Source organism: Elephantulus edwardii, unplaced genomic scaffold, assembly GCF_000299155.1.
Source record: "Elephantulus edwardii isolate Elephantulus edwardi_28Jun2011 unplaced genomic scaffold, EleEdw1.0 scaffold00096, whole genome shotgun sequence".
Classification (NCBI taxonomy): Eukaryota; Metazoa; Chordata; class Mammalia; order Macroscelidea; family Macroscelididae; genus Elephantulus; species Elephantulus edwardii.
This window is the reverse complement of record NW_006399846.1, coordinates 8,987,351-8,998,085: the sequence shown is the minus strand read 5'-3', so window position 1 is coordinate 8,998,085 and position 10,735 is coordinate 8,987,351.

Here is a 10,735-nt window from a genome sequence, read left to right as displayed (position 1 = left end):
TCTAACCTCCCTACTTCGCTCAAAGAGTGTCAAGAATGAGCACCTGGCCAGGCAGCCAAGACTGGAGAGAAAATAAGTCCCACAGGCCACAGCACTGCCTGTGTCTCAAAAATTACATGAGCTTAAATTTAGATGTGTTCAGCTGTATCCTGGCAATGCAGTTCCCAAAACACCCTCAGCCCTGTCATTAAAAATACTAAGGCCCATGCCAGCTAGAGCAAGGTGTTGGAAACAGGTGTTGAAACGTAGCACTACACAGCTCGTTGCACCCAGTGCTCAGCCCCAGAGGCTGCGACAGCAGGCTGGAGGAGGGGCTGCCCCTCACAGGGAATGGACTGTTTTCTCAGCTAACCAGGCCAGGTTCTGCAGAGGTTGCCCAAAGTTGGCTGGCAGCTTGTTTAGAAATTGCTGCTCTGAACTTCTCTAAGACAACATTCCAGAAAGGCCAGGAAGGGCCCGCTAAGTGCTCTGAGTGGACTTCATCCCTGGTTAGTATTATACAGCACAAACTAAATTGAGGAGACCAAGCAGGAACCCAGGTCAGGTGTGCAGGCTTCTTTGATTCAATCTGTAAAAGAGCTTTTGGGAAAGTAACCTGATGCTGAGACTCACATGAATCCTTAAGAAAAGGTCCACCGAAATGCATGAGCACTGTGAAAGGTTACCGGTGTACTTTAGTAATGCAGTTAAGTAGTAATGCTTTGTGCATAGTCTCTTAGTGGCCCTGCCTTCATTAATGAAACTGTGCCATTGAATCACTGTTTTTCATCTTGCCTTGGTTGGGGGAATGTTGCCGTTCACATGTCCTCTGGCAGACCTCAGAGATGGTAGGATTCGCGTGCAGGGAGGACTGGAGCTGGCCCTTGGCTCTACTGCAGAGAGACAAAGACACAGAATGTCAAGTGACAGATGAGACATAGAGCCACCCAATGGCAGTACTTAAGGAGCTTCTAGAAACAACTGACTTCTCATTGTTTCAGATAAAACAGTTGAGGCCTGGAAGAAAGTAACTTCCTCAGTGTCTACTTTTGTTAAGGAAAGACTCAAAAGCAGGCCTCAAGCTTTTTGTCCTCACATAGATACTATCTAATGGGATGACTCATTTCAATTCTACAAATATTTATGGCCCCTCAGAAAATAGCACGTGATCAAGAGCCAATGATAATGAACAAGTTGAAGCTACACTCAAGACATTGGTAAAAAATAAGGCTCTAGGAATTGATGGGATACCAATTGGCATGTTTCAGCTAACAGATGCAGCCCTGTTCAGTCTGTGCCAAGAAATCTGGAAAACAGCTGTCTGGCTGACTGATTGGAAGAGACCCATGTTTGTTCCCATTCCCAAGAAAGAGATCCAACAGACTGAGGAAATATCATTAATGCCACATATAAACTCAAAATACTGCTGAAGATCATTCAAAACTGGCCAGAACAGTATATTGACAGAGAGCTGCTGAAAGTCCAGGCTGGGTTTAGAAGAGGCTGTGGCACCAGGGATATCATTGTTGGTGTCAGATGGATCCTAGGTGAAAGCAGAGAGTACCAGAAGAATGTCTATTTGTATTTTATTGGCTATACAAAGGCATCGGACTGTGTGGTTGACAAATGATGGCTTCCATTGAGAAGAATGGGAATCCCAGGACACTTAATTGTGCTATGGGAAACCTATACCTAGACCAAAAAGCTGTTGTCCAAACAGAACAAGGGAACACTGCTTGGTTTAAAATCAAGAAAGATGTGCATAGGGAGCTCTGGTGGCCAAGTGGCAAGAAGCTGTGCTGCAAACCTGAAGATGGTATGGTTCGAATCCACCATCTGCTTCATGGGAGAAGGATATGCAGTCTTCTACCAAGAGATTAACTGCCTCTGAAAACCTGCTGGAGGGTCAGCTATGAGTTGTTTTGACTCAACAGTATACAACAACATCTATTGATGATAATATCAGAAATTGAAATTATGGATACAGTACTACTTATAAAATAGAAAATAGAGATAAATCTAATAAGAGATGTAGAAGACTTGTACATTCATATGAACAAACCAAAAAAGAAAGCTGTGTGTCTGGATTGTACCCTTTCTCCATACCTATTCCATCTGTATGCTGAACAAATAATTCGAGAAGCTGAACTGTAGAAGAGCATGGCATCAGGATCAAAGGAAAGTTCATCAACAACTTGTGTTATGCAGATGACACAAACTTACTGAAAGTGAGAAGGACTTTAAGCACTTGTTGCAGAAGTTCAAAGATTACAGGCTGCAATATGGATTTCATATCAGCATAAAGAAAACAAAAATTCTCACCACTGGACTGATAGGTGACATCACGTTAGATGGAAAAAATATTGAAATTGCCAACAATTTCATCTTACTTGGATCCACAGTCAACACCCTTGGGACTAACACTCAGGAGCTTGAGAGACATATCGCATTGGGAAAGTCTACAGTCAGGGACCTCTCCAAATTACTAAGGAGCAATGATGTCAGTTTGTAGACTAAGGTGCACTTGATTCGAGCCCTGGTCTTTTCAGTCATTTACTATGCATCTGAAAGCTGGACAGGGAATAAGGATGACAGGAGGAGAAATGATGCCTTTGAGCTGTGGTGTTGGAGGATATTACTGAATATCCCATGGATTGCCTAAAGAACAAACAGATATGGCTTGGAGAAAGTGCAACCAGAGTACTTCTTGGAGGCAAAGATGACAAAGCTTTGTCTCACATACTTTGGACATATTGTTAGGAGAGGCTATTACTTATAAAGGGACATTATGCTTCGGAATGGTAGAGGGGAGGCAAAAGAGAGGAATACTCAATAAAAATGGATTGCACAGTGACCGCAGCAATGGTATCAAGTGTGTCAGAAATGATGAGGATGGCACAGGATAGGACAGGGTTCAGACTGTTATTCGCAGGATCGCTATAGTCATACTTGACTCAAAGACATCTAACAACTCTGTCAGGCACCATGGGAGAAGTAGAGATGCAGATTGTGATCCTTATTCTCAAAGGTAGAACAAATTAAGGATTAATAGGAGAAGGACTCAAAGGTACTTTTTTAATTTAATACAATGGAAATTAGAAAGAAAACTTGTTTTCATAAGGGATTGGAAGAAAGGACTCAGAAAGGGTTGCTGAAGAAGTTAGCACAAAGGGATGGAATTGGAGTCCAAAAGATGAGGTATTAGTAGTTATTACATCTCTGATAAGGAGCCCTGGTGGTGCAATGGTTAAGTTCTTGATTACTAATAGAAAGATTGGCAGTTCTAACCCATTCAAAGGCTCTGTGGAAGAAAAGACCTGGTGACCAGCTCTTGTTGATTGAACCATCATCAACAGCTGTGATAGCGACAGTCAAGAAATCAATTGACATGTTTCATTGGGAAAGTCTGCTGTTCATGAGTTCTGTTCTCCAGAGCGCCAAAGAGCAAAGATTGGTTTAAAGACTAAGATCTACCTGGTATAGCATTTTCAGTTGCTTGCTGTGTGTCTGAAAGTTGGTTAGTGAATAAGGAAGACAAAAGAAGAATTGATGCCTTTGAATTGTTGTGTTGGCGAAGAGTGTGGGATATCCCGTGGACTGCCAAAAGATTAGGTACATTTGCCTTGGAGGGGTGCAACCAGGGTGCGCCTTAGAGGTGAGGATGCTGAAACTTCATCTTTGACAATTTAGGCATTTTGTCAAGAGGGACCAGGGGAAAGATACACTGCTGGGAAAGGTGGAGGGTCAGAGAGGGAGGAAAATCCTCCATAGATGGATTGACACAGTGGTTTTAACGATGGGCTTGAGGATGGCGGAGATCGTGAAGATGGCACAGGATGGGGCCAGGTTCACGTCTGCTGTTTATGGGGTCGCTCTGAGTTGTAGTTGACTCAGTGGCGCCTAACACCAATGCAAATGAGTCAGAATCTACTGGACAAGACACACCAACCAATTTCCAACAGAGGCAGTGACAGTTCTACCCTTCTATGTGGGAGACCCCAGTTAAATTCCTGGTACATCATTTACAGCCACCCCCTGTCAGCCAGTGGAGGCTTCTGTGCTGCTCTGATGTTAAGCCAGCTTCAGCAGAGCTTCTAGACTAAAATGGACTAAGAAGAAAGGCCTGGCAGTGCACTTCTAGGACTCACAACAGTCCAGTCCACTGTTAACCAGCGGATGGCACAGGAACCGCAGCACTTCCCTCCATTGTTCCTGGGGTTTATTAAGAGCAGCAACCCTCCCAGCAGGTGGCAGTAAGAGGATGAAAGGGAGGCGTGCATGGGCCTCAGGCTTAGGTTCTGCTGATTACCAAAGCTGGGATCTTGGGCAAATTACCAAACTCTCAATCTCCTTGCAACTGCACTGACCCTTCAGGCACTGCGAGGCTATGAGACAGGTGTGAGTTACATTCCTGCCACGCTGCCTGCAACCTGGTAAGCACTCAGTCAGAGTTATTGCCATCATGGTTAACTTGGTCCTCATCCTCACAGCATGGCCACAGTCCGTGGATTGGTCGTCCACGGAGCAGGAAGGCAGGTCTCACGGGAGGCGGCTGTGCAGCACGTCCCTAGAGGTGGGGGTGGGTGACATCTGTGCAGTCTTCTCTCTGCTTGCGTCAGCAACTATTCTGGAACAGCAAAACAAGCAGTGTAGGTGAGGAAAGAAAAAGGCATGCATTGGTTCTGATGAATCCCCAAAGCCTTTTTGGGAACAGCAGCTAGAACTAAACTCAGTTAGAGGTTCTTGCCTCTAAGCGTAACTCACAGCCTCATTGGTTTTTCTTAGAATGAGAAAGAGAGAAGAGGGAAAAGAAAAGGGGCAGATGGGAGGGATGGAACCAGGAGGACAGATGGCGTGCTGATAATTATGTATTTGCTCAAAAGCTCGCTTGCCCGTAACTACTGGCCTCTGAGTCCCATGGGGTCTCTGTTCTTTTCGTTTTCCGGTCTTGATTTCTCCCTGCTGTATGCACTGGGCCCCATGGAGAAGTCACACTTCATACATCTTTCTCTGCAGACTGTCCTCTGGGACCCCCCAACTCCTCTCTTTTCCCCTTACTTCCATAATCCTGTTTACATCACAGATCCTTTTCTAGCGTTTCCCCCTTTGTCTCTGTCCTCCAGCCTCTCCTCTGGTCTTATTTCTCAATTTCTTTTCATCCCAAACCCCACAAACCTGTGTTGTGTATGAGCCATGCACCTGGCGTTGTGGAGGGTTCTGAAGATTCACTTACATAGGATGACGGGTTCTTTCACTGTAAGAGCTCCCTGATCACTAAGGTGGTAGTCGTGGTTGTTAAGTGCTGCTGAGTCTGTTCTAATCTATAGGGACCTTGTTTACAGCAGAGCAAAGCTCTGCGTTGCCCCACTGCATCCTCAGTTACTGCTATGCTCGAAGCCATTGTGGAGGCTAATACAATGATCCATCTCACGGAGAGGCTTACTCATGTTTTTGCTGACAGTCTACCCAGAATGATACCCTTCACTGCTGTTACTGTGTGCTGTTGAGTCAGAACCAGCCCGTAGCTGACCCTCCAGTGGGTTTTCAGAGGCAGTTAATTGTGTAGGAGGAGATTGCCCATCCTTTTGCAGAACAGCTGGTGGATTTGGAATTGCAGTGCAGCTTCTTACCACTAGGCTACCAGAGCTCACTTATATTTCTGCAGGGACTGACAGTTCCTGATAACATACCCAAAGTATGTGAGATGGAGTCATTGGAGAGGAAAAGAAAATTTCAACCCACGAGGTGCGTAAGAGGTTCCCACAGAGAGAGAGAGAGAGAGGAAGGTTAATTCTCTCCAGGTCTTTTGCTCATTGCTGCACAGAAATTGTTTTATGCCTTTGTGATGTGATGACAAGCATAAGTTTCACAATAAGACAAGTATATGCTGAGCATCCAGTGGTCTTCTAGGTCTCGGGAATAGAGAGGGGGGTCTGCTTAGCTGTTGTCTTCAGAAGCTGTCCTAAATATGCCAAGGAGAGTGAGGTAGTGAGGACGTCGGCCAGTGTTTTTGACTGAACTGCACAGAATCTCTGACAGGCATACTTCAGAGATACAGTGGCTCAATTCTAGAACACTTCAATAAAGTGAATAAGAAAATTTTTTTATTTTCCATTGTATATAAAAATTATGCTTACACTCTACTGTTGCTAATGATGTACTGTTGAGTCAGAAGTGACTCATAGCTGACCCTGCAGCAGGTTTTCTGAGGCAGTATATCACGTGAGAGGAGATTGTCCGTCTTTCTCCTGAGGAGCTCCTGGTGGATTCAGGCCACAGTTGTCAGTGCAGCTCTTTACCGTCAAGCCCTCAGTACTGGCTTACACCATACTGTAGTCCATTCAGTGCACAGTGACATTATAAAAAAGTTGGAAACATTGTGAGTGCTACCAAAATGTGACCTAGAGACATGACATGAACTTTTGCTGTTGGGAAAGTGGTGCTGACTGACTTGCTCCATGAAGGGCTGTCGTACATCTTATACCCCAAAGAAACCATAACCGCCACCCAAGCAGATATATGCACACCCATGCTTATCGCAGCTTTGTTCAGAATAGCAAAGAGTTGGAAACAACCTAAATGCCCATCAACAAACGAATGGATAGAGAAGCTGTGGTATATTCATACAATGGAATACTATGCTGCATTAAAAAACAAGAAACTCATGAAATATTATTCAAAATGGGTGACCCTGGAGGACATTATGCTTAGTGAAATATCTCAGTACATAGGGCTACTGTTGTAAAACAAGACTGACATCGGGGTTGGGGGGAGACTGAGAAAGATGGGATAAATTATGTATACTGCATTGAAACAGATGGAGAGATGTTTTAACAGATGTTTTAAAAGGGATATATGATTAGGTATTATTGTCATGACAGGAGTCCAGAATGAAGGCTGCATAGTGGAGTGGACTTGGGGGGAGGGATTGTATAACAATGAAAGAATTTTTCTTTTACTTTTCAAAGAGAAGAGTGAACTGGGGTGGGGGCAGGGAGAAAAGTGCAACAATGAATGAATGGAAATCCAAAGTCTGTAAATTTTCATTAAAATTAATGTTGTTGTCGCCTGTGACTCACAGCGACCCTGTGTACAACAGCCCTAAACTCTGCTCTGTCCTGTGCCAATTGCATTGTCTCTGACACACCCATCCCGATTACCCCAGTCACTGAATCAATCCACCTCATAGAGGGCCTTCCCCTCCTGCGCCCGTGAAGTGCAATAAAAAAGAATCCTTCTATATTCAACTAACTTAAACAATAAAAATAATTTAGCATCTCATATTAGAATCCCAGTTCATCCCAGGATTGGTTAATGTTCAATGATGTCATTAATGATTCAGGTTCCTTTCATTCCCAACCCACCAAGATATTTTAGGTTCTCCCTAAGCTAACTCCCTCATGATCACAAGATGACTGCCATTGTTCTAGACATTACACCCAGATACAGTAATATCACCAGAGAGAAGAGAAATTGATTCTTATCTGTGTATCTCTTCATGTATTAGTAAGGAAAATCTATTGCCCATGCCACGCAGCAGATTTTCTCTCACTTCTCAACAACCACGCTGCACTCTTTGGCAACAGAACGGGAACTCACATGCCTGGCTTGAACCAGTTATGTTTCTCTCACTGAGCTGAGGCTGGGGTCCACTTTCTGAGAAGAACATAGCGACATTAAGAATACTTGAAAATGGAGGTCTGATAGAATAAAGGAAGTGGTCACTTGTTGTGTAGATAGGCAGCAGTGTGTGAAATATGTCTCTCTTGGTGTGAATGGCCTTATCACAGCTCTTAGAAATATTTTGGTATAATGACCAATGTCCCCAACCTACATGCAGTGAGGCGAAGAGGAGTAATGAAGAGTTAAAGAGTAAAGAAGCAGCAGTTGTTTGAGTGGTTTCTAAAACAGTTTTGTAGGAACCCTGATCAGTTTTGCCCTTTTCCTCCAGCATGGTAAATAAGATGAGTTTGAAAAGGAAACAAAAGAAGCAGCAGAAAATGGGCACATTTTTCTTTGGAGATATTTCCTCTGCGGGATCTGCCTGGAGCCATCTTTTCTGGCCAAACTACATGGTGATGCCCAAGATACTGAGAGATGAAGGAGTCATCGATCCAACCTGGAGTGGCTTCAAAGTGTGGCAGGGAGGGGCCATGGTCAGTGTAATGAAAGTAGTCAGCAAGACCAGACCAGAAGAAGATACGGTCAATGAGGCCACTGCTGTTACAACCAGAGGCCAGGATGGAGTCCCTTAGGACAAAGCTCAATATCTTTTAATGAATTAAGTTAATTCCATTCCTAGACTGACATAAATTCCATTCTCAGAGCAAGCCTAACATGTGCGTTGATTTCTATCACTCTGTGAACAATCCTGACTTCCCTCACCTCAGCTTCTGTGCTGCTCCTTTCCAGCTACTGTGGTCACTACACCAGCTTCCTTGCTGTCCCTTAAGTATGTTAACCTCTCTCCTACTTCAGAGTCTTTGCACTGGCAGTTCCCTCTGCTTGGGTTTCTGTTCCCTGAGATATCCACAGATTCACTTTGTCAAAGTCCTTCAAGTCTTTATTTGAAACGTCTTTAGTAAGACCTTCTTCGAGACTATAAATATAAATTGTTGGGTGCCATTGAGTCAGAACCGACACATCACTAAACCTCCAGTGGGTTTTCAGAGGCAGTAAATGACACGGGAGGAGAGTGCCCATCTTTCCCTTACAGAGAAAGGTGGATTAGAACCATGTGTCTTGGGGTTGTCACCGTGTAAATATGAAGCCCTCTTCGGCATTTCCCTTTCCTGTCTGTGCTTAACTTCAGTGTAATATCCTACGTTAGAGCCCTGCCCTCACAGTGGGTTAAGTATTCAGCAACTAACTGAAAGAGCACTAGTTTGCACCCACTAGCCACTAGGGGGAGCGCGATGAGGCAGCCCCCTCTCCTGCTGTGCACAGCTCAGCTTCTGTGTCTTTTGCCCCTACTTTGGAAAACAGATTATATTTGGAACCCACCCTGTGCTAGTATGATCTCATTTATTATAACTGACAACACAAGAAGACCTTTCATTTCATGACAAGGTTACATTATCAGGTACAGAGGTTGGGACTTCAGTTTATCTCTGGGATGAGGGAAATAATTCACACTAGATGGAGTAACAGAGATTTGTTGTAAAGGATACTAGAAGACTTCTGGACATAGGCTGTTGTTGTTTTTGTTAGATGCTGTCAAGTTGAGTACAACTCATAGTGACCCTGTGAACAGATATGACCCTATCTTGAGCCATCCTCATCGTCTTTGACACACTTGAGTCCATTACTGTAGTCGCTGTGTCAATCCATCTCATTGAGGATATTCTCTCTTTGTTGACCCTCCAACTTTCCAAGCATGATGATGTTCATTTCCAAGGTAATACCCCTTTCAAAGGAATAGCCTCTCCTACCAATATGCCTAAAGTATATGAGTTGTTTCACCCCAGCAACAATAGCAAAGTTCAACAGGGCAGCAAATAACAAATGTTGGCAAGGTTGTGGAGAGATTGGAACCCTTGTTCATTGCTGGTGGGAGTGTAAAATGGTACAACCATTGTAGAAAGCAGTCTGGTGCTTTCTCAGAAAATTGAAATAGAAATACCAATTGACTCAGCAATTCTGCTACTAGGAATATGCCCTAAAGAAACCAGAGCTGCCATCTAGACAGATGTACGTATACCCGTGTTTATTAATGTGTTATTCACAATAGTAAAGAGATGGAAGCAACCCAAGTGCCCATCAGCAAATGAATGGATAGAAAAAGTATGGTATATTTACACAATGGAATACTATGCAACACTGAAAAACCAAGGAACTTAAAATATTACACAGCCTGGGTGACCCTGGAGGACATTATGCTGAATTAAATACCTCAGTAACAAAAGGATAAGTACTGTATAACACCACTGTTATAAAATATATATGACTCACATGGGAGTTGAGGGAAACTTAGAAAAGAGGGGATAAATAATGAATACCACATTGCAACAGATGAAGGAAAGAACTTCGTCTTTAAAAGGAATATATAGTTTGGAATTATCTGTATGACAACAACGTAGAAGAAGAGGTACATAGTAAAGTGGACTGGGGGAGGGATGGGGAGGGGAGGGAGAAAATTGTGCAGCAATGAATATTTTGTTTTAAAAAGTGAACTGGGGAGGTAGGGAGAAAAATGTGCAACAAGAAATGAATGAAAATCTAACTTTTCTGCAAACTTTTGTTAAAATCGCAATAAAAAAGAAAACAAACCAACTAACCCCAAATAACAAAGTATGTGAGATGAAGAGTTGCCATCCTTGCCCCTCAGGAGCACTCTGGCTTCATAGTGTCCAAGACCTATTTGTTTGTTCTTTTGACAGTCCATGGGATATTCAGCACTCTTCGCTAACACCACAATTCAAAGGCATTGATTTTCTGACATAGGCTAGTGTGTATGTATGTTTGTATATATGAGTAAATGTGTGTCTGCTTGTGTTCTGCAGAGACCAGGAAGTCTCCCCAGGAGGAGTGCACAGTGGGGGAAACTAGTTCTTTGATGAATCCTCCCCTCCCCCAAACTCTTTCTTTCTTGCCTCCTGGGCTTGCTATGAACCTTCCTTAATTAATGCCTGTAGAACGCTTTTAGATGCTGGAAGGAGAAGCAGCAGCTTTATAAATAAACACATACTTGTAAAGGTTGACTAATGCTGAAGTCCTTCAGAGGATAGGAGGGAGTGGTGCTGTGTGGGGAAAGGGA